Raw genomic sequence first — 24,565 nt, 5'->3', positions numbered from 1 at the left:
ATATATATATATATATATACACATACATATACACACATATATAAATATATATGAACTTTATATCTGTTGTTTGTTGCCATCAAGTCAGTTGCCGTCAAGTCATTTCCAATTCATAGTAACCTATATAGAACTTCAAAAAAGTGGCTGGTGAGTTTGAACCAGTGACCATATGGTTCAAACCAATCTTGCAATCCAATGCTTTATCCTACAGTGTCACACCAGGATATATATATATATATTATGGTTAAATGCCATCTAGTCAGTTCCTACTCATAGTGACCCTGTATCAGGTTTTCAAAGAGCAGTTGGTGAGCTTGAACACTGATATTAAAGCTCAAATTGACTTGCTGTTCAGTGTATTAACCCACAGTGTGAAACCAAGATATTTTATGAATACATATGTACAAAAAGAGAGAGAGGAAGGGAGAGAGAGAGAGAAAGCGGGAGAAAGAGAAATTGAGAGTTCTGGTGTGGTGCTGTAGGATAAGCACTGGATTGCTCAGTGCAAGGTTCAAACCCATCAGTCACTCCTTGGAAACACTATATAGGGTAGCTATGAGGTGAACATATATATTCAGCCAAATTTTGAGTAGATAGACACAAATATATGTTGTTGTTAAGTGTCATCAAGTCAGTTCTGACTCTAGCAACCCTATATAGAGTGTCTGAGGCTGTACATCACTACAGGAGCAGAAAGCCTCATCTTTCTCTTGCAGAGTGGCTGGTGGGTTTGAACTGCAGATCTTGTGGTATAGAGCTACAAATATATATCTATAGGCTTCTGGTATGTTGTTGTAGGATAAGCACTGGACTGAGAACCACAAAGTCGGTAGTTCAAACTGACCAGCTGCTCCTCAGAAACCCTGTGGAGGAATGTTATGAGGCAGAACTGACCCAATGGCACTTAATAACAAGAGCAACATTCCATATTCTCAGCACATTAGATTTCTCTACACAGCAGAGTGATACACATCTTCATTTGGGAACAATATGAATCCTTAGCAGCAATATTGTTATTGTATCACTGTATTTTTTGTTGTTGTTGTTAACTTTAACTACTTACATAGAAGGAGTCATAAAAAGACTAATACACACCCCAGAGATCTCCTGGGTTCCAGACATAGTGCTCTTCGCTCCCACTGTGCTGCAACATCCCAGCTTCCCCTTCATAATCAGGAGCATCAACCCAAGGTAGCAGATTCACCCTCTTTTCTGCGTGTGGCTTCAGTAGTATGAGACGCTCCATGTGGTCAGATGGCAATCTGAAGTCCTCATTAGGTGCAGCGATTGCCACCTGGTAGAAGTTCTTTTCCCCGATCTCTAAGCCATTAGAGCCCATATTGCACTCTTAGTAAGCTCAGGTTATCTAAATGATGCATTCTATATAATATTAAGGGCTTTTTTGGCTTCCACTTTTTGATTTTCAGACTCACGTGTTTTTGATTGATTTCTTGTTTAAAAACTTGTTGTATAAGCACATTCTATATGCCCCAACCTTCCAGATGCTTTCTTTCAATTGGCAGGGTTATCAAACCTTCTATTAGTTTAACTTTGGCTGGATAATGGGATATGTATTAACATGGGTACATTTCATGGCTATTAATCTATTATTAGATTTCTTTATCTATTAAGTGAGTTATTGGCTAGAAGCAGTGTTGTGTAGAATAGCATGGTGCTGAATCAAAATGTCATTAGTCCATGGGTATTTGTAATGCAAAGGCACTGCTAGCAAGAAGAAAATCTCCATTTTCCGTTCCAGTAAGGAGTTGCTGCCCCCTGCATGACAAAAGGTGTATAGCCTGCCTCCAGCTAGATGCTTGGTCTTGCAGAGAATAATGATATATAAAAGGTTCAGTATCAATGTCTGCTGTAGGTTGGCTAGGCATTTTGGCATTTTGTATCAGTCTTAGTGAGGAGACATCTTTATTGTTAAACACATGTATAAACGTCATGACTGCAGCAAAGGATAATTTGTACTTGAGTCCACTGAGCAAGCACTGGATTTTCTGGGAGAAAAGACTGATTTATGATCAAAGAATGTGTCACAAGTCTACAGGTAAGGCAATCAATTAGTCAATACCAATTGAGTCTGAAGGTAAAAAAAAATCTTGATTATCACTTTCTCCTCATTGCCCATTATGGTCAATGGGAAATTAAGTACTGCAGCATGGCCTTGACCTTTCCAGCACCCTATGACCTCCATTGGTGCTGAATAGCCCATCTTACAAAGCAGTTTCTCTCTATGTCATCTCTGTCCTACACAAGAAAACAACTATGGAGCCTTTCAGTTAGCTATGATAGTTTCCTCTCTGATATCTTTCACAACGGCTTAGGAAAGTTTCCTCCTGTCCCTCTCAGGGAATTTATTGGGAGTGGGAGGGTAAATCATGTTAGGTTGTACATGTGAAATATATTCCAACATTCTCAATGGTAGATTGTATTACTGCTAAGCATCGTCGAATCGGTTCCGACTCATAGCAACCCTGTAGAAGGGTTCCAAGCTGTGGTTGGTGGATTTGCACCACCAGCCTTGCAATTCAAACTGACCTTGGTATCCTGTGCATTATCCTACATATCACTATACCAGGACTCCAAATTATATTTGTTATTGTTGCTGTGTGCTATGAAGTAAGTTCCAACTCATAGACCTCCTCTATAGGGTTTCCAAGGAGTGACTGGTGGGTGTGAACCACTGGCCTTGCAGTTCAAACTGACCTTAAGGTCAAGCACTTGTTCTGTGGCACCACACCAGGACTCTTAATTGTGCGTATGAAGAAAATGTACATAGTCGGGGAGACAGTCGTTGGAACAGAGCAAGGGGCCACTGAATGGTTTAAAATCAGGAAAGGTGTGCACAAGGGTTGTATTATTTCACCATATTCAATTTGTATGCTGAGCAAATAATCCATGAAACTGGATTATATGAAGAAGTATGGGGCATCAGGACTGGATGAAGACTCATTAACATCTGCAATATGCAGATGATATAATCTTGCTTGCTAAAAGCAAACAGAATTTAAAATACTTCCTGATGAAGATAAAAGACAACAGCCCTCAGTATGGCTTGCACCTCAACGTAAAGAAAACAAAAATTCTCACCAATGGTTCAATAAATAACATCATGATAAATGGAGAAAGGTTTGAAGTTGTTGAAGACTTCATTTTTCTTGGATCCACTATCAAGACTCATAGAAGCAGCAGTCAGGAAATCTAATAATGCACTACATTAGGCAAATCTGTTGCACAAGACCTCTTTATTTAAAATCTTCAAGAGCAAAGATAATTTGAGAAGGTGCAACTGACCGAAGCCATTATATTTTTAATAGTCTCATAGGCATGTGAAAGTTGGACAATGAATAAGAAGGATGGTACAAGACTTGATGCATATGAGTTAAAGTGTTGGAGAAGAATATCAAAAGTACTGTCAAAAGAACAAAAAATCTGTGCTGGAAGAAGTAAAACCAGAATGTTCCTTAGAAGTAAGGATAGCCAGACTTGGTCTCTTATACTTCAGACTTATTATCAGGAGGAACAGTCTCTGGAGAAGGACTTCATGCTTGGTAAAGCAGAGGATTCATGTAAAAAAGGAAGACCCCAACAAAAAGAATTTGGTACAGTGGGAGCATAAGGAGCTCAGGTGTAACAATGGTTGTGAGGATGGTGCAGGACTGGGCTGTGTTTAGTTCTGTTGTGCAGAGTAACTATGAGTTGGAACTGAGTTGACAGCACCTAACCACAACAACGGAGTCCTGGTGTGGCACTATAGGATCAGCACTTGACTGCCAACCACAAGGTATATGGTTCAAACCCACCAGATGCTCCTTGGAAACCCTATACAGGGTCACTATGAGTGAGAATTGACTTGATGACACTTAACAACAACAGCATGTGTAAGTTCAATTTCTCATCACCCTTACTCCAGGTTCATTCACTCAGCTTTTCTTGAACTGAAAGAATTGAATAAAATCTTCAAGCTTTGACTTGCATTATCGAAGGATTCTGTGGAAAAACAAATATTAAGTGATTCAGGAAGGAAAAAAATGGAAGGAGGACACAGTCACTGTACCAAAGAGAAATGGTTAATATTCACCCATTTCAAGAGATAGCATATGATCAAAACCCAACAGTATTGACAGAAGTTCAAGCTGCATTGAAGGCACCGGCAAAAACAAGGCTAAGAAATCAATGGAATACAAGTTGAAATCTTTCAACAAACTGATGCAGTGCTAGAGGCCCTTACCTGTTTATGCCAATGAATTTAAAGGACAGCTACCTGGCCAAGCAATTGGAAGAGATCTGTATCTGTGCCCATTTCAAAGAAAGATGACCCAACAGAATGTTAAAACCATCAGAGAGTATCATCAATATTATATGCAAAAAAATTTTGCTGAATATAATTGAAAAATGGTTTCAGCAATATGTTGAAAGTGGACTACCAAAAATTCAAACCAGATTCAGAAGAGGAAGTGGAATGAAGGATATTATTAATGATTTCAGGTGGATGTTGACTGAAAGCAAAACATACCAGAAATATAATTACTTGTACTTTATTAACTATGCAAAAGAATTTGCATGAATCCTAACTATTGATAACATCAAGAAGAATGGGAATTCCAGAACACTTAATTGTGGACATGAGAAATCTGTACATAAACTAAGAACAAGAAGATACTGAATGATTTAAAATTAGGAATGATGTATGTCATGGTTGTATCCTTTCACCATACTTAATTCAGTCTAAAAGCTGAGCAAATGACTCAATCAACTGGCTTAATATGAAGAAGAATGTTGCATCAGGATTTGAGTAAGACTTATTAACAACCTGTGATATGCAGATGACACACCCATGCTTCCTGAAGTGAAAAGGACTTAAATACTTGGTAATGAAGATCCAAAACTATAGCTTTCAGTATGGATTGCACTTCAGTGTAAAGAAAACCTGGAAGTTTCAATCATGTCATATACCTGATAAGTTAGTTAATGAATATGGAAGATGCTACAAGAATTGATGTATTTGATTATGGTGCTGGTGAAGAATATTGAAAGTAACCATGGACTACCAGAAAACAAACAAATCTGTTTGAAGAAGTATAGCCAGAATGAATGCTCCTTAGAAATGAGAATAATGAAACTTTGTTTTGTGTTTTTTTAGAAATGTTGTCAGGAGGGACTAGTGTCTGGAATAGTGGAGGGTCCATAAAAAAGAAGACTGACACTGATACAGTGGTGACAACAATGTGCTCAAGCATGACAACAGTTTTGAGGATGGCACCGGACTGAGCATCCTCTGTTCTGTTGTGCACAGGGTCTGAGTCTGAACCCACTCAAAGGCACCTAACAACAAGTTATTCCAGGAGATAACAGTCTAGACCAGGGTTGGAAAACTCTAGAGACCATGGGACAAATAGAGTCCATTGTCTACTTAAAGGTCTATTGCAACATAGCCATGCTCTTTCAATTACATCTTGTCAATTTTGTTTTTGTCATTCAAATACTGTCTTGGTGTGGCACTGTAGGATAAGCACTCAGTTGTAAGGTAAGTTTGAGCCACCAGGTTGGCAGTTCAAACTCACTAGCCACTCCTTGGAAACCCTATACAGGGTTAACATGAGTCAGAACCGAATCCATGGCATTTAACAACACAAGAAGTGCTTTCTAGTTGGTTCCAACTCATATCGACACTGTATAGGATTTCTGAGGCTGTAAATCTTTATGAGAGCTGAAAGTCTCATCTGTCTTCTGGAGAACAGCTGGTGGACTCCAGCTGTCAACCTTGTGGTTACTAGTCCAGTGCTTATCCTATAGAGCCACCATGCTCCATCTTGTCTATGAAAGCTTTCAAATTACAATGATAGAGTTGAGTAGCTATAATAGACTCCTTATTCTAGGCTTGCAAGACTAGAATATTTATTATCTTGTCCTTTACAAATAATGTTTACTAACCCCTGGCCAATGCAGTCTTATCTGTACTCATGTGAACTTTTTTTTTTTTTTCTGAGTTTTGTTGATGCTATTTCTGTCTGAATATCCATATTTCCCAGTTTTTCTACTGTTGTTGTTGTTAGGTGCCATCGAGTTGATCCCGATCCACAGCAACCCTGTATAGGACTTCCAAGGAGCAGCTGGTGAGCTTGAGCTGCCAACCTTGCAGTTCAATCAGCTTTGCAGTCTGGTGCATTAGCCCACAGCACCATACCACGACTCCAGTTTTTGTACAGCAAACTAATAAATTAGTCAACCAGGAAATATATTAAGCTTCTGATAAAGAGACACACTAAGTTGAGCATTTAATCCAGTAACTGGAAGATCAGAAGTTCAAACCCACCAGCTGTTTCATGGTAGAAAGATGTGGGAGTCAGCTTTATAAAGATTTAAAGGCTTGGAAACCCTATGACACATTTCTATCCTGTTATAGATGGTTGATATGACTCAAAGATGATTCTACAGCACTAAATCTGGTTTTGGATTTAAGCTTCTGGTACATGCAGGCTATGTACCAACCAGGCAATAATGGTGGTAAACACAACAGATGTGGTTCTCATGAAGCTTACAGTCCATACCACTAATGCCATAATGAAAGAAACAAGAAAAATAGACTTATATCTGGTATATTCAGGTCTACCCACCCAGCAAAGGAGCTCGGGTAGCATAGTGAGTTATGAGTTGGTCTCTAAAGACAAGGCTAGCAGTGAAAATCTACCAGTGGCTTCTCAGGAGAAAGATGAGGCTTTCTGCTCCCATGAAAATTTATAGCCTTGGAAACCCTATATAGGATCACTATGAGTTGGAACCGACTCCATGGCACATCACCACCACCACAACCCATCCAGCATTCTAAAAGACATTAACTTGTAGTTCTTACTGCTCTGAAGAACTAAGGAGCAAATCCTGTCATATCAAGGGCTGACCAGACCATTACAACCTGATTCCTGAGCACACACAAGATAGGTTCAGACATCAGAATGTAAGCTTACTATTTTCTCCAGTGAAAAATTCCTAGCGGAGACCAGAAGTCTGTAATAGCCATGGGCTCAGCACCTGAACTCCCTCAGTCATGCTGTGTTGTTGTTGCTATGCCATTGTGTCAGTCCTGACCCATAGCGACCCTGTATAGGGTTTCTGAGGAGCAGCTGGTGAGCTTGATCCGCTGACCTTGCAGTTCAAATGGCTTTGCAGTCTGACGCATTCTCCCACAGCGCCACACCAGGGCTCCCAGTCATGCTGTAGGGAAAGCCAAAACTAATCAGAAACTACTGGCTGGTGTTGTTTCTTTTAAGTTTTGTAAAACAGAACATAAATATCCATAAGGAGATCATTTATGCTTTTCTCCATATGGGTGATAGACTTATATGGAGATTAGGAGGCTGCTTGGTGTCTGTAGAAACTGAATAAGAACATAAGAATTGAATGTTTAATAACATTGGGCTAAGGAATCTGGACACAGGAGTCAGACTGTTAAGAAGATTTTGTAAGCGGGATCAAAAATAGTTTAAGGCCAGTGCTGATAACAAGAAATTCAAGGTTTACTAATTTCTGTATTTAATGATTTTTCTGTGACTTTAAAAATGGTCAATTTTTCTCCTAAGAAAAACCGTGTCTTCAGTTGTTTTTTTAAGTTTTTATTGTGAGCTGAGTGATAGTTTACATGGGAGAACATCAGTTTTATACCATCCTTTCACTGCAATAATTACAATCTCCTCGTGCATCACCATTCAACAGTATTTACTTCCATTCCCTCTGTTTTTTGGGAGGGAGGGGTACAGTGGGGGATGTACATAGAAACACTCAGGAATATATAATAATTTCAACAATCAAAGGGCACATTCTGCAAGCCTGCCTACTGGCTGTCAGCACCCAGTCCCTTTCTTTCCATGAGTCCAGAGTTCTCAGCTGATCCCTCTCTCCATGTCCCTGTCTCTGCCTCCATCTCTGGTGTTGCTGCTTCTCTGGATAAGGTTCCACACTCCACTTGTGCTCTTCTCCCTTGATGATCCTAGGGAACTCTGTTTCTGGACTATAAGATTAACTACTCCCCCATTTTTGGTACAAAACTCTACCATTACAATTGTGACAGTTGCAATTAATCATGATAACAATTACTCGCTATTGAATCATAAGAATCTCATACCCATCTCTTTCGGAACTGTGTCTTTTTAAGCGTGTTGTATTACTGGGTTGCATCTCTTTGAGCTGATTTTTCCTTTTTCAGATCTGGCGTATTTTGTATTGATCTTATATTTTTGTGCTTCATTTTCAAAACATCTGCTTATGATACTTGCCACATAAGTTTGCTGTGGGAACTGAATACAATAATGTGTGAAAAGGGCCTATCATAATATAAAGCACATACAAAGGGGCTTCAAAAACTTGTGGAGAAAAAATTCGTTATCTTTTCATTTTAGTTTTTGGTGAAATTTTGGAAGCTCCCTTGAAGTTGGTGATCAAGAAACAAAATAGTATTATACTGGAAGTGTCATATATGAATGTGATTAACTATATTAAAGTCTGTTGTTAAGTGCCATCGAGTCAATTCTGACTCATAGGGACCCTGTATAGGGTTTCTGAAGAAAATCTAGTGGGTTTGAACTGCTTACCTTGCAGTCCAGTGCTGATCCGACAGCACCATACCACCATATAGTATATGCTGTATCAGAAAGCCAAGATGGCCAGACTTTGTCTCTCACACTTTGAATATATTATCAGGAGGAACCAGTCCCTGGAGAAAGACATCATACTTAGTAAACTGGGTCAGTAAAAGAGGAAGACCCCACCACCACCACCACCACCAATGAGATGGACTGGCACAGTGAAGGCAATATGGGCTCAGGCATAGCGGCAATGGTGAAGATGGTGCAGGAATGGGCAGTGTTTTGTTTTGTCATACACAGGATTGCTAAGGGTTTGAACATACTCAATGGCACATAACAACAAATAAAAATAACAGTATCAAGAAAGTGCTATGGGAACAGAGAGGAGAAATAGTCCCAAGACTTTTAGCTGTTCAACATAAGCTCACTGTAAATCATTTCCTCACTGTCTTTGTCCCTTGTCCCTGGCTATATTGCAGACGTTATGTGGGGCTGAGAATCTAACACTGTACCTCAAAATATATTTCAGTTCATGTTGAGTACAGTGTACACATCACTTCTCTATTAACTCAGACTAAGCAAAGTCTTACTTGCATTCAAATTGAGTTTGTGGTCACCAAACCCCTGTGTTTTTGTTATGCAAATTGTTTTCATAACATGGATATTCGATTCTGTTCTTGTAGGGATGACTTTTTTGTTTTAATATAATTGTATAACATTAGTTTAAATTGAGTGTTGTAGGATAAGCACTGGACTGCTAACCACAAGGTGCAATTACCTATGAATTGGAACCAACTTGAGGGTAGGTAACAGCAACAAACCATGGGTAGTGTGTTTTTCTTCTCATGTTTGTACTTTAAATTAGAAAATTTATTTATCTGCAAAATTAACACAGCACTTCTAAAACTGTTCCATACCAAAGTTAATCCTTTTACACCTGCTGCCTCATTTGTTCAGGTGTTGCAATCGTTAAAGTGCTCGGCTACTAATACAAAGATTGGTGATTCGAACCTATCAATTGTTCCACAGTAAAAAGATAACGGCTTCCATGAAGATTTACCGTCTTGAAAACCTTACGGGGCAGCTTTACTCAGTCCTATTAGGTTACCCATTGGGCTGCTAACTACAAGGTCAGCAATTCAAATCCACCAGCCATGTGGAGGGAGAAAGAGGAGACTTTTTGCTCATGTAAAGATTTGCAGTTCCAGAAACCTTACATAGAGTTGTTCTGAGCCCAAATCAACTCAGTAGCAGTGGGTTTGGGGTTTATAAGGTTACATTGAGTCAGGATCAACTCAATGATTGGGGTTTTATGTTCTTGTTTTTTAAATTTCTTTCTTTTGGCCTCATTTGTTTAAATTAATTTAGTTTTTATTTAATAAATGCATAGTTCTTACTGAATACCAGGTCCTATTCTAAGTATTTTTAAAGTACTAAATAACTTCATCTCCCTAATAACTCTATGAGGAGTAACCCTATTACTATCCTCCAATCTTAGAGTAAATGTTGTTGGGAACAACATCACAAAGCTAATATGATAAAGTCTTGGGGGTTGGAAACCCAGGCAATCTGGCTCCTGAGTGGGAGTCTTACTCATTATATACCACAGCCACCTAGTTCAGTTTCTCATTATCCTTAACCTAAGCTAGTAAAAGAACCTAATTACTAACTTCCCTCTTTCCAACCTAGTCTTTTTCCATTTGAACTTGTCTTCTCCATTATACATAGGTCATATTTCTAAATCACAGATATATCCACATGGTTTCTGGGCTTGAAAACCTGAGCTATGTCCCTAGGGATACAAGACAAAGTCTACGTTAAAAAAAATGTTCTGTAGTAATGATAGCCTTTCACAATCTGCCTTCAATTCACCTGTCTGGTCTTCTTTACTATTGCTTCCTTTTTCCAATATTCCCACTCTTTTCCAACCATGCTATCATACTGCTTGCTGTTCCTTAAATTTATCCTAAATATTCCTGCCTATATATTACTCATTCCAGCTAGAACATCTTCATCATCCTCTAAACATTTCCTCATCACACTGGCTAGTGTGGACACACAAAGAGGGAAGCAATGTACATACCAAACACTCACAAAATTTTAATCATGCCTAAAGCCTGTGAACAAATATCCTTAACATAGTTTATATAATCATACCACAGAAGTTCCACTTTTAAACTTCTATAACTCTTTGTTTCTTCTGCAAAAATGGCATTTTAAATATAACACAGAGTGTGACTTCCAGGATGGGGGTTCTTATCAGAGGTGACTAGAGCTGGGGACTAGGACTGTATGCATTGTGAGGTGGGCACAAGAAGAACAGGCCAGGAGGAAGGACTCTGTATCAGGAAGGGCTCTGCCAACCTCTGGCATAGGAACCCCCAGGGACTATATCATGCCTCTTTGGGGATCTGTCCTCCAGTTCCTTAAATGCAAGTGAGCTCACCTTGACAATGTCCAGGTGGGGGTGATGCTCTAGGCCCCAGTCCTTGGGTACCGCAGCCTCCCCTCCTCTGGGAAAACAAGGTCACTAGGGTTGCAGCCTCTGCTCACTATAAAGGACCTTTTGGGGCAGGATCAAGGATGCAGCAATAACATGAATTACCAGTACCACAGTACTTCAGGCTGGCCAGGTAACACCTCACACAAAGAGTAGATGTTCTTCTGGCCAGTGAGCCTTTCTGTAGCAACACTTGTTTGTGTTTTGACCTTCTGTTTCTAGTTTCTTTCTTAACATCCTAGCTGTTGCTGGTTGAGACTATAAAATGATGAATGGCTGATAGAGTAATATGTTTCTTGAAGTTTTACTACGGTACTAAAGAATACAACTTCTCCCTTAAATTCCCTGCCCCCAAATTGGGAGAGCAGAACTCCAGATAGGAGCTTTGAAGGCAGTGACGTCACTAGGGTTGGTTTCACCCCATGCAGTAGCTCATAGTGCCAACCCCATGGACCTTGTCTGGTACCAGACAATCCTTATAACATTTTCTGTAAACTTAAATCATAAAATGTTGCTGTTAACACTCACTGAATCTGTTCCAACTCACAGCAAACCTGAAGAGGGTTTACAAGGAGCAGTTGTTGCAACCTTTTGGTTAGTAGTTTCTTAGACTATCTGAAAACTAACAATAAAGTTGGTGTTGTTTTTAACAGCTTTCTGCAATGAATTACAGCATTGTTGGCTACAAAATTATTAGTAACTTAGGGGAAGCCTTTAAAAAGCTTTTCTCCCTTTAACTGCTATTTCATTTTCAAAACAGTTATTGATAAATGTTCACAAATACCAAATACCACATGATAGCTGGAACACCAGAAAACTTGACAAAATCAACTACTATAAAAACACTGGCAGCAAGGAAAACAACAGTGCCAAGTGTAGGTGAAACCGTGTGATCCACAGAACTGCTGTTGTTAAGTACCTTTGAGTTCATTTTGACTCAAAGTAATCCTGTATAGTGTTTCCAAGGAGTGGCTGGTGAGTTTAAACCACCAACATAGTAGTTTAAACCTTTCAGTCTAATACTTATCCTACACTGCCACATCCTTCTAAATGGGTAATAATGACAGCTGTGTCCTCAGCACATTAAAAGGTTCAAAAAGAAAATTAGTATAAGGTTGTAGTCTTGTCATTAGATTGATACATGTAAAATAAAAGTTTTGTTGTTATAACTATTGTTGTCATTGTTAAGTGCCATTGAGTCTGTTCAACCTATAGCGACCCTAACTAGGATTTCCGAGGAGTGGCTGGTGAGCTTGAATTGCCAAGCTTGCAGTTCAAACCCACTTTGCAGTCCAGTGCATTAATCCATAGCATCACACCAGGATTCCATAACTAACTGTAGGGATATTATTATAAAAAATTAATTTCTGCTGAAACACTGCACAAATTATTATAGACATTTTGGTGTCATTCACTGTGTCACCTCATGCCCCACTACTGTTTGAAAGGTCCTTCTCTTCTTGTTGCAGTCCCTGAAATGGGGGGAATTTCATTACCTTCAGGGAAGAAGAGGCAGGTGTGAAGCATGTCTTTTGTACCTTAATGTACCTTAAGAATGAACTTCCTTGAAGCAGGGATGTGATGCTGTGATACTGAAGAAATAATGCAGGAGCAGCAGCAGTACAGCCAAGAGCCTGGACACCAGACAGAGAGGTGGACTTCCCAGCCCACTAAGTAATGAAAACTGTATGCCTTGGGGCAGGATGCTTGCTAGCAGAGTAGGGTATCACTGAGCAAATAATTAGAGGAAACTAAGTTTGCTCATCCACAAAGCTAGAGGAGCTGAGTGTCTTTGAGCTGTAGTTTATGGCAGAATGGAATGCCTTTGGGCATTTACAAGCAGCTCTAAAAAAGTTTTTTAAAATTTCCGGAGCAGACAAAATTACCATCTCATCTGTCGGTTTGTCATACTGTAGTGGTTTACATATTGCTATGTATGATTGTGGAAACTATTCAAAGGTATTGAAATACCAGCAGGGTCACCCAAGATAGAGACTTCACCTGACATTCCAGACTAAGATAGACTAGAAAAAAGAGACAGAGTACTTCCAAATATTTAGTTACTGAAAACTGTATGAATAGCAGTGTAACACTGTCAGATAGCACCAGAATATTGAATATTGAAATATGATGAAGAATACTATAATATTCTCAGAGTACCATACTATGAGCCTCTCAGTTTGGAAGACATTCAAAATATGACTGAGGAAGAGCTGCTTCCTCAAAGGAGAGTTGATTATGAATACATGGATGGAGTAAAGCTTTCAGGATCTTCATTTGCTGATGCAATACAAATCAAAATGAGGAAAAACAACTGTAAACATCCATTAATAATCAGAACATGGAATATATGAAGTATGAATCTAGGAAAATTGGAAGCTGCCAAAAGTGAATTGGAATGCATAAACACTGATATCCTAGATATAAGTGAGCTGAAATGGACTGGCATTGGCCATTCTGAATCTGAAAATCATATGGTTTAGTTTGCCAGGAATGACCAATTGAAGAATGGCATTGCACTAATCATCAAAAAGAACATTTCAAGAACTCTCTTGAACTACAGTGCTGTCTGTGATAGGATAATATCCATATACAAATAAGGAAGACCAGTTAATACAACTATTGTTCAGATTTATGCACCAACCACTAAAGTCAGTGATGATGAAATTTAAAGACTTCTACCAACTTCTTCAGCCTGAAATTGATCAAACATGCAATCAAGACATTTGCTAATTACTGGTGATTGGAATGCAAAAGTTGGACACAAAGAGGAAAGATAATATTTGGAAAATATGGCCTTGGTAATATAAACAATACTGAAGATGGCATGATAGTTTTCGTAACATCAAAGACTTCTTCATTGTTAATATCTCTTTTAAACAATATAAAAGATGACTATACATATGGGCATCACCAGATGGACTACACAGAAATCAAATTGACTACATCATCAACCAAAACATGGTCAGGGGCAGAATGCTGAGCACACTATCAACTGTTCATAAGCAAGTTCAGTCTGAAGCTGAAGCATACTGAAACACATGCATAGGAACCAAAATATGGTCTTAAATATATCCCACCTGAATTTAGAAATCATCTCAAGAGCAGATTGGATGTATTAGACACTAATGACTAAAGACATAAAGAGTTGTGGGATGACATCAAGAACATCATACAGGAAGAAAGCAAAAGGTCACTTAGAAGACAAAAAAGAATAAAAAGATCAAAATGGCTTTCAGAAGAGACTGAAACTTGTTCTCTAGTGTAGAAATGCAAAAGGAAATGGAAGAAATGAGGATGTAAAAAAGCTAACTAGTAAATTTTAAAGAGCAGCTCAAGAAGATAAACCCAAATGTTATAATGAAATGTGCAAAACCCTGGAATTGGAAAACCAAAAGGGAAGAACACACTCAGCATCTCTCAACCTGAGGGAACTAAAGAAAAAATTCAAGCCTTGATTTGATATGCTATAGAATTCTTTGGGCAAAATATTGAATGATGTATTAAGTATCAAAAGATTGAAGGAATACACAGTCACTGTACCAAAAAGAAATGATCAATGTTCAATCATTACAAGAGGTAGCATATGATCAAGAGTCAATAATACTGATAGAAGAATACTGAAGGCATTGTCAAAGAACAAGGCACCAGGAATTGGTAGAAGATAAATTGAACTCTTTCAACAAACAGATGCAGCACTTGAGGCACTCTCTCATCTATGCCAAGAAATTTTAAAGATAATTTAAGCATATAGTTTAGAAGCAGATTATATGAAGAAAAACATGGCAACAGGGTTGGAGAAAAACTTATTAGCAACATGCAATATGCAGATGATACAACCTGCTTGCTGAAAGTGAAGAGGACTTAAATACTTACTGCCTTCAGTATGGACTGCATCTCTATGTAAAAAAACAAACAAAACCAAAATCCTTATCTCTGGACCAATAAATAACATAAAAATAAATGAAGAAAGCATTGAAGTTGTCAACAACATCATTTTGCTTGGATCTACCATCAACACTCATGGAAGCAGCAGTCAAGAAATCAAATGATCTATTGCATTAGACAAATCTGCTGCACAAGACCTATTTAAAATATTGAAGAGCAAAGGATGATAGTTTAAAGACTAAGGTGCCCCTGACCCAAACCATGGTATTTCCAATAATCTCATATGCATGTGAAAATTTGGCAATAACTAAGGAAGACTGTAGAAGACTTGATGCATTTGAGTTATGGTGTTAGTGAATATTGAAAGTACCATGAACTGCCAAAAAAGAAAACAATCTGTGTTGGAATAAGTACAGCCAGAATGCTCCTTAGCAGCCAGAATGGCCAGACTTCATCACTTATACTTCAGATATATTGAAATGAGGGGCCAGTCTCCAGAGAAGGAAACCAGGCTTGGTAATATAGAAGGCAGACTAAGAAGAAGAAGACCCCCCAATGAGATGGATTGACACAGTGGCAGCAGCTTTGGGCTCAGTTGCGAGGTTGGCACAGGATTGGGCAGTGTTTTGTTCTGTTGTGCATAAGGTTGTTTTATATATATTATATATATATATATATATATATATATGAGAGAGAGAGAGCTAGAGAGAGACCAGGTGTGGCATTTTAGGATAAACACCAGATGGCCAACTTTAAGGTAGTTGGTTCAAACTCACCAGTCACTCCTAAGAAACCCTATACAGTATTGCTATAGTCAGATCCAACTCAATGCCACACAACAATAATATAAATATATATGTTTATATTATTTCTGTTGTTAAGTGCTATTATGCTGGTTCTGCCCCATGGTGGTGGTGGCTGGTGGTTATGTGCCATGGAATCAGTTCTGACTCACAGCGACCCTGTACAGGGTTTCTGAGGCTATAAGTCTTTACAGGAGCAGAGAGCCTTATCTTTCTCCTGTAGAACAGCTGGTAGTTTCGACATGCTGACTTTGAGGTTCGCAGCCCGATTCATAACCACTACACTACCAGAGGTCCTTACTGCCCCACAGTGACCTTCTCTACTCCGAGGAGTGGCTAGTGAGCTTGAATTGCCAACTTTGTGGTTCAAATCACCTTTGCAGTCAAGCACATTAACCCATAGCACCATATATTATGTGGAGTCCTGATGTTGTGCCATAGGATGATAAGCACTTGAATGCTAACTGCAAAGGTCAGCAATACAAACTCACAAGCGACTCCTCAAAAAGGGTCACTATGAGTCAGACTGACTAGACAGTATTTAACAACAACAACATTATACACATATTGTTGTGACTCACATCTTCTCTAGGCACAACAGAATGAAACACTGCCCAATCCTGCACCGCGCTCACAATTATTGCTATCCTGAGTCCATAGTTGCTTTCACTGTGCCAATCCAATTCGTTGTGGAATCGTCCTTTTTTGCTGATCCTCCACATTACCAAGCCTGGTGTCCTTCTCCAGGGACTGGTCCCTGCTGATAATATATCTGAAGTATGTGTGGATTTTTAACCACAAGGTCAGCAGTTCAAGCCATTTCTCCTCAGAAAATCTATACAGGGTCGCTGTAAGTCAAAACCAACTTGATTACACTTAACAATAAGATATTATTAAATGCTACTCATTTAATGACACTTAACAGCAACAAAAATTAATGAAACAAGTATGAGAGAACTTGTAGCCATCCATCCATTGATGACAGAGACGTGTTTAAACATATTTTGATTGGAATAAACACTTGCATGTATGCACTGAAACCCCAGTAACAATACTTTCTGACTTACCCTCACATGAAGGATAGTGTAGTCAGTTCAAGTATCTTCATGTCACAGTAATCAGCAATGTTCAGACTATAGGACATGTGACATGAAAACAACCCATTTTCTACAACAATAATTTGCAAAAAATCAAAGAAAGAAAAAGAGAGAGATGTAAAGGGAAACTAAAATAGTTCACAAGAAGTAGAATTCAATTGTTTTATTTCTTAGAAAAAAAGCTAAACAAACTAGAACAGCAGAGAACCCCCCAGAGACTATCTGTCCAATGAGAGAACCACCATTTAATCAGAGAGCACAGTGGCACTAGGAAACAGATATTACCCTTAAGATAAGTGTTGATCTTAAAACCAATATGAGTGCAAAATGTCAATAATTCCTAAAACGCAAAGATGAGAGGTTAAGGGGCTATGAAAATTAGACAGAGCTGCAGTTAAAAAGAAGGGTGAAGTACTATGTTAAATATGACTAATGTAGTTTGCTGTGTAGACTTTCAGCAAAAACTCCGTAAGATACATATTTTTATAATATTTTATTCATAATAAACTAATGATTTTTAAAAATCAAGATGGTGTTTGTTTGCCTTTCTCAAATCTTCTAGTAACTTCCATTCTATTCCTTGATATTAATTCAAGTTTTGTTAGAATTAACATAATCAAGCACTTTAGGTAGACTGGAATGTAAGGTTTGAAATTGGAAATTTGAATTTATGTAAAATAGCTGATTCTCTCTTAACTGTATTTTCTGCACCTTTTCCAAATTGATCTCAGTCTTTTAAATGAAGAAAGAGAAAACAAAAATTGAGGTAGGAATGGCTTGCAAAAGGGTCAGAGGCAAGAGAATGGTCCTCACTATGCAGTCCTTCAGGAATTACTTTTTCAAGACAGTATAAACTTGAAGCTACATTTGAAATATACATGACTGATTTCCTTTTCACATTAAGTAAGCCCAACTCTAGTTGATGATCAATGACCAAAGAACAGACAAATTGTGAGAAAACATCTAGAACACCACACATGAAGAAAGAAAACAAACAAACAAAAAGAGGCAGGAAAGAAAGAAAACAACAAAATGGATGCCACAAGAGATTCTGAAATCTGCCCTTGAATGTAGATGACATAAAAGAACTGAACAGAGATTTCCAAGGACAACTTAAGAAAACAAAGTAAAGTGTTAAAATGAAATGTGCAAAGACCTGAAATTGGAAAACCAAAAGAGAAAAACATGCTCAGCTGCAAGATCTAAAATTAAATTCAAGCCTCAGGTTGTAACATTGAAGGATTCCATGGGAGTCCTTGTGTGGAACTGAACTGCTAACAGAAAGGTTGCCAGTTAAAACCCACTAGCTGCTCCTCAGAAACCTTCTAAAGGGTCTAACCATGATTCGGAACCAATACAACATCACTCAACCAAAACAACAACATGGACAGAATATTGAACAAAGTAGGAAGCATCAAGAGACAATGGAAGCAATAAACAGAGTCACCATACCATATAAAATAATTGGTTCACATTTCACCATTTCAGGAGGTAGTATTTGATCAAGACCAGATGGATTGAATGAGAAAGTTGATGGTGCATTGTAGCTCTCACAGCTGGATCAATAAGCAACGTCAGGATAAACAGAGAAAATATTGGAATTGTCAAGGATTTAATTTTACTTGGATCTACAATCAGTGTCTGTGGAACCAGCAGTCAAAAAATCTAGCAACCTATTGCATTAAGCAACTCTGCTGCAATAGACCTCTTTAAAGTATTAAAAAGCAAAGAGCTGTTTTGAGGAGAAAGTTGCCCTGATCCAAGTTAGGGTATTTTCAATTGCCTCATATGCATACAAAGGTTGGACAATGAATAAGGAAGATGGAAGAAGAATTAATACATTTAAGTATGATGTTGATGAACCAGTCCCTGGAGAAAGACATCATGCTTGGTAAAAGCAGAAGGTGAGTAAAAAATGGAAGACTCTCAATGAGATGGATAGGGAAAGTGATTGCAACAACAGGCTGAAACAGAAATGATAACAAGGATGCCACAGGATTGGGCCATGTTTCTTTCTGTGCATGGGGTCGCTATGGGTTGGAACCAACTTGTGGGTACCTAATAACAACTCTATTTAGCATCAAGAGGACAAATAAAGATGGCCATTGCAAATATTATGGATTTGGGATTCTCAGTAGTTGAGTTCATTGCTTTGTTAATGGTACACCATTATTTGTTGTCTTAATATTGAGTCTTAAAACCTACAATGCTTGGTTTTCTAATTCCTGGTCTTATTATTTCATAATAATGCTAAAAGACATTTATTTGACCTTTTCTATCTATATCCTAATCTCTATGAATAATATTTATTATGTGACCTTTGTGAAGAGAGAAGAAATGCTAAAATGTATTAAAAGTATATTTTATTACCCCCTAACTTGAATTTAAGAGCTTAATATAAAACCTTTTAAATTTCTAGTCACCCCCTGCTTATATATAGAAATAGCATAAACCCAGCTGCAGGATAATATTGGCAAGCCCAGCAATGCATTTTTGCTGCGTACCCTAAATACTGAATGCTTCGTTTTTCTTTCTTTCTTTCCTTTTTTTTTTTTTTTTTTAAAAAAGAAATCCCCCATCATAAGAGATATGTAATGCCATTTGTGCCAGGTGCTTTGCATAATAATGGTTTCCTTCTGTTATCTAGGCTCACATAGAAGAATTACTAAGGGAACTGTGCTGTAACATCAACAACAAAAAAAGAAAATTGCCCGTTTTTCACTGAAACTGCTCTTATTCTTCTATTTCTTTTTAGCAATTTTATCTTTTTAAATGTAAATACTTGTAAGAGTTCAGAAGAGATATCCAGTTATTAACATTTCAGGTATAATTATTACTCTCCCTAATCTCCACCTTCTCCACAGAGCAGTTTTCTTTGGAAGAAGTATTATTACCTTCCTACTTGTGTGGGCCCTCAGACATCTTCAAATAAACGTCTGTAGGTGGAACTCTCTGATTATAAAGGCTGAGTGAAATTAATGTTATTAATGCACCAAGGTGTGAAGTATGAACTTCAACTGGCTTTCCAGAAAGAACTCTGTTGATTACGTGTTTTAAGCTACAGAAGATCTGTCTAAAAAGTAGCTATTGAAGCCTTTTACTAGCTCCTGCAGTAATAAGCGAGGAGAGTCTGTGAATTTTCTGTACTGTGGAGTCAGAGTGCTGACAAGCAGCTTTTTGGAGCTAATGATATCTGCTGTGTTTCAGCAGCCATGATCAGAAGATGTATTTCTAATTTGCTTTTTTATGTTTCTTTTTTCTTCCTGAATTGAATATTTAAGAAATCAGTAGAACGTTGTCAGAAGCCATGACTACAAGCTGCTGCCTTTGAGAATTTTGTGAGTCCTTTCCAATCCTTCCTAAGAATCTTTCTTAGTTGTGGGGAAGGCCAGAACTGTAAGATGTCCTCTCAAGGACTGTTCCAAAAGACTCAAGCCAGTTGTCCTTGACTTGATTCTGACTCATGTCAACACTGTGTGCTGTAGAGCCTGACTGTGTCCCATAGGGCTTCCAGGTCAGTGATCTGTTGGCAGTAGGTCACCAGGCCTTTCATCTGAGGAGCTGTTTGGTGGTTTTGAATAGGCAAACATTTGATTAGTACCTGAGCTCTTAACCATATGAGCCACCTGGAATTCTTTGTAGTGGTAAAGGTTGTGTGCTATCGAGTTGGTTCCTACTCCTAGTGACGTTGTACAGGGTTTCCAATCTTTGAAAGCAGAAAATCTTCTATTTCTTTCATGGAGAAAATGGTGGATTTACACTGCTGAGTTTGCAGCTAGCAGCCCAACCTATAACCCACTACATTGTTGTTGTTGTTAAGTGCCCTGGAGTTGGTTCCAACTCATAGCGACCCAATATAGGGTTTCTGAGGAGAGGGTCAGCTTGAACTACTAACCTTGAAGTCCAGTGCATTAACTCACAGCATCACACTAGGGTTCCAACCATTCTTGTTGTTAAGTGCTGTTGAGTCGATTCTGACTCAGTGATCCTGTGCGTTTGAACCACTGACTATGTCACAAGAAGACCCCCAACTCTGGTAGTATAGTGGTTATGAGTAAGGTTGCTAACATCACAGTCAGCAGTTCAAAACTACCAGCAGTTTTGTGGGAGAAAGATGAAACTTTCTGCTCTGGTATAAATTTACAGCCTCAGAAACTCTATACAGAGTTGCTTTGAGTTGGAAAAGACTCCAAGGCATACACCCCACTACATTAGACATATCTAATATCCTACACATTTTCTGCATATCTGAACTCCTTTAAGATTATTCCTTATACTTTGAAATATTTCAAAATGTGCAGCTTTCAGGATGTTCATCTAAGCTACACCTAATGCTGAATTCTGAGCTAACATTCTAAGAGCTCCTCCTGACCCTCCTCCAGTTTATAAGATCCTTGCTAAACTTAGAATCTTGGTTTGGTGAGCTATCTACAACTCACATAATTGGTTCCAATTATTCATTATGGTTTCAACTCATTCATTTCATCCATGGATCAGTCAATAAATATCTACTGAGCATTTCCTCTGTGTTATAAATATTATATTGCATGCTGGTGATATAAAATAGGGTATCATACCCCTGAAAGAAATCACAATCTTGTGAGGATGCAACAGAAAAGCCTTGATAAAGTACTGCTGGTGACTGGAGAAAGAATAAGAAATCTGCCGCGTGTGATTGGGTGGGATTCACAGAGAAGGTAACAGTTACTCTAGACTTTTAGGGATAAGCGTTCTATGAAAAGAAATATTGGTACATTTTTACAGTGTGTTCTTTATAATGCCAGTAAGGCCTTCCCTTGCCCCCTGCCAAATCATGATTCTAAGCTAGTAACAGTGCTTTGATCTTTGGTGTCAAGAAACTCTATCTCCAGAAAGTCCCTCTTAAAACGTGAAGGAGGTTTGCTCATTAACTCTTTTACAGGCACTATAATAACTCTCCTGTCTACAGCATACAATTGGCATGAGGTTCAAATGAAGCGGAATTTGTGAAATTGCATTCTTTGTAAATTGTAAAATGCGATGCAAGTGTTAATCATTTGTGTTGTTATCATCATCATAGTAATAGCATTTTTACTTTGATAGGGATTATTTTATCAAGTTACTAGACTCAGGAAATGTAACTTGGAAATAACTGAAAAAGAGAAATGGTTTCAATATACTTTACACAATATTATAATATTGATGCAATATTATAATATGATATGTCCAAAGAGGATTATAAGAGGAAACAGGACTGGAGGTTGGCATAAAGTAAAATCCTTTATACTACTAGAGACAAAATGACAATGAGAATAAATTCTTTTCTGGTCCAGTATAGACATAACATTCTAATGGCTTCCAATTATTTGTCAGACCCTGGAATCTGGGCCTTCATTCCACACACTGATGTCAGTTTTGTTGCCTTGCACATATAGATGCTAAGTACACTGATTGTCTACTGACACTACTGAAGATGAGGGAGGGAGGCAGAAGGGGAGTCCTGGTGTGGCGCTCTGGGCTAATGCGTCAGACTGCAAAGTTGTTTGAACTGCAAGATTGGTAGTTCAAGCTCATCAGCTGCTCCTTGGAAACCCTATACAGGATCGCTATGGGTCGGAATCGACTCAACGGCACTTAACAGCAACAACACCACGGACAACAGGACTGGATAAGCCAACCTGGTCAGCCAAGGGACAGCTCAAGGACACTGGATGTCCAGGAAAGAGGCTGGTACCTGAGCAGGAAAATGCTGCTGAGAAGAGTGAGCTGGATAGAATGAAGCCTCCCTATAGTTGTGATGGTTGATGGCTCCAACCCATGAAAACATTGTGGATAACATTGTCTGGTCCTGGGTCATTTTCATGAGGGTTGGTATGCTTGAATCCACTGCTCTGGTTATTGTGTTACTCCATGTCACCAAAGATTTCCCTCCTTTTTCACTAACCCCCTACATTTACTAACCATGATGCCCTCTTCTAGTGATTGATCTTTCCTGATGACGTGTCCAAAGAAACCAAGTCAAAGTCTCCTACTTTACTTTTTAAATTTCAATGAGGCTGTCTTCAGCTTTCATCTACTCTCTTAAACCACATGCAAGAAATTACCTACGGGCTAGCCTAAACCCTTACTTAGGGTGCCAACAAATTAAAGACACCACAACTATTACTGAGAAACTGTTTCTGAAATTTCAAGTACTAAAGTAGTTGATCACAGAGGCATGGGAGCAGACCTCTGTTACACTATCTTCATCTTTTTTTGTTTTTAATAGCTTATAATTTTCTTTGTTTTTATTTCCATGTGGGAAGGATTATCACAAAGTTTTCAGTGTCTATACTCGGTGGCACCTAAAAACCACAGCAAAGAACTCTAAAGGTTTTACTTAATATGACCATGCTTGAGATTTTTACTCAAGCAGTCTTCATAGTTTCCTTGAAATTTAGAATGCTTGAAGGGAGCACCAGTGAGGTTGTGTAAGCCTAAACCAAGATTGAATATGAGCTTTTGGGAATGTTTGTCCCACTCTCCCCACCAACAAATAAAGGAGAAATGCTGCTGGGCTAATGGGAAAGGATATTCACAGATCAGATTATATTCTTGGGAGCAGCCTGAAAGCTGCAAGCTCCAATAACAAGGAGTTTTCCTTGAAAACTATTACCTTCTAATAAAATCCCAACCTTCTAATAAAATCCCAGCACTTAAACAGTCTCTCGCTTTTCCCGTATACGGCCTAAAGGAATCTCACAAAATGGTTCGCTACTCACTTGACCCAGAAAACCCCACAAAATCATGCAAATCCAGAGTTCAAATCTCCGGGTCCATTTTAAGAACACCAAAGAGACTGCTCAGGCCATGAAAGGTATGCATACCCAAAAAGCCACCAAGTATCTTACTAATGTCACTTTGCAGAAGCGATGCGTACCATTCTGGCATTACAATGGCGGCATTGGTAGGTGTGCCCAGGCCAAAGAGTGGGGTTGGGCACAGGGTCAATGGCCCAAAAAGAGTGCTGAATTTTGCTGTGCATGCTGAAAAATGCAGAGAGCAATGCTGAACTTAGATGTAGATTCTTTGGTCCTTGAGCATATCAAGGTCAACAAAGCCCCCAAAATGCACTGCCAAACTTAGAGAGCTCATGGTTGGATCAACCTCTATATAAACTCCTCCTAAAAGGAGCTCTGGTAGCGCAGTGGTTATGAATCGGGCTGCGAACCTTAAGGTCAGCGGTTCGAAACTACCAGCCGCTCCGCGGGAGAAAGATGAGGCTTTCTACTCCCGTAAAGATTTACACCCTCGGAAATCCTGTACAGGGTCGCTATGGGTCGGAACTGACTCGACGGCACTTAACAACAACAACAACAAAAGATTTACAGCCTCGGAAACCTTGTACAGGGTCGCTATGAGTCGGGACTGACTCCACGGCACATAACAACAACAACAACCACATTGAGATGACCCTCACTGAAAAGGAGAACATTGTTTCTAAACCAGAAGAAAAAGATATCTCAGAAGGAACTGAAGAAATAAAAATTAATAGCTTGGGAGTAAATTAAGGTTAAAATAAAATGCAAGTAAAAGTTCAAAAAAAAAAAAAAAAGTCTTTTGTTTTTGTTTTTGTTTTAGAGTCCTGGTGTGGCGCTATGGGTTAAGAAATGACAGCAAGCAGAGCGAGGTCCATTAGAAACAAAAGCTTGGTTCAAACTCACCAGCCGC

General features: G+C 38.7%; 1 pseudogene; it reads right to left on the bottom strand.

Moving 5' to 3' along the window:
- LOC102819803 overlaps window positions 1–1,339 on the bottom strand; it is a 124,678-nt pseudogene extending 123,339 nt beyond the window's left edge.
- Window positions 1,340–24,565: the final 23,226 nt, after the last annotated feature.

This window comes from Chrysochloris asiatica, unplaced genomic scaffold (genome assembly GCF_000296735.1).
Source record: "Chrysochloris asiatica unplaced genomic scaffold, ChrAsi1.0 scaffold00009, whole genome shotgun sequence".
Taxonomy (NCBI): Eukaryota; Metazoa; Chordata; class Mammalia; order Afrosoricida; family Chrysochloridae; genus Chrysochloris; species Chrysochloris asiatica.
The sequence above is the reverse complement of the archived record's forward strand: the minus strand, read 5'-3'. Positions and strand labels throughout refer to the sequence as shown.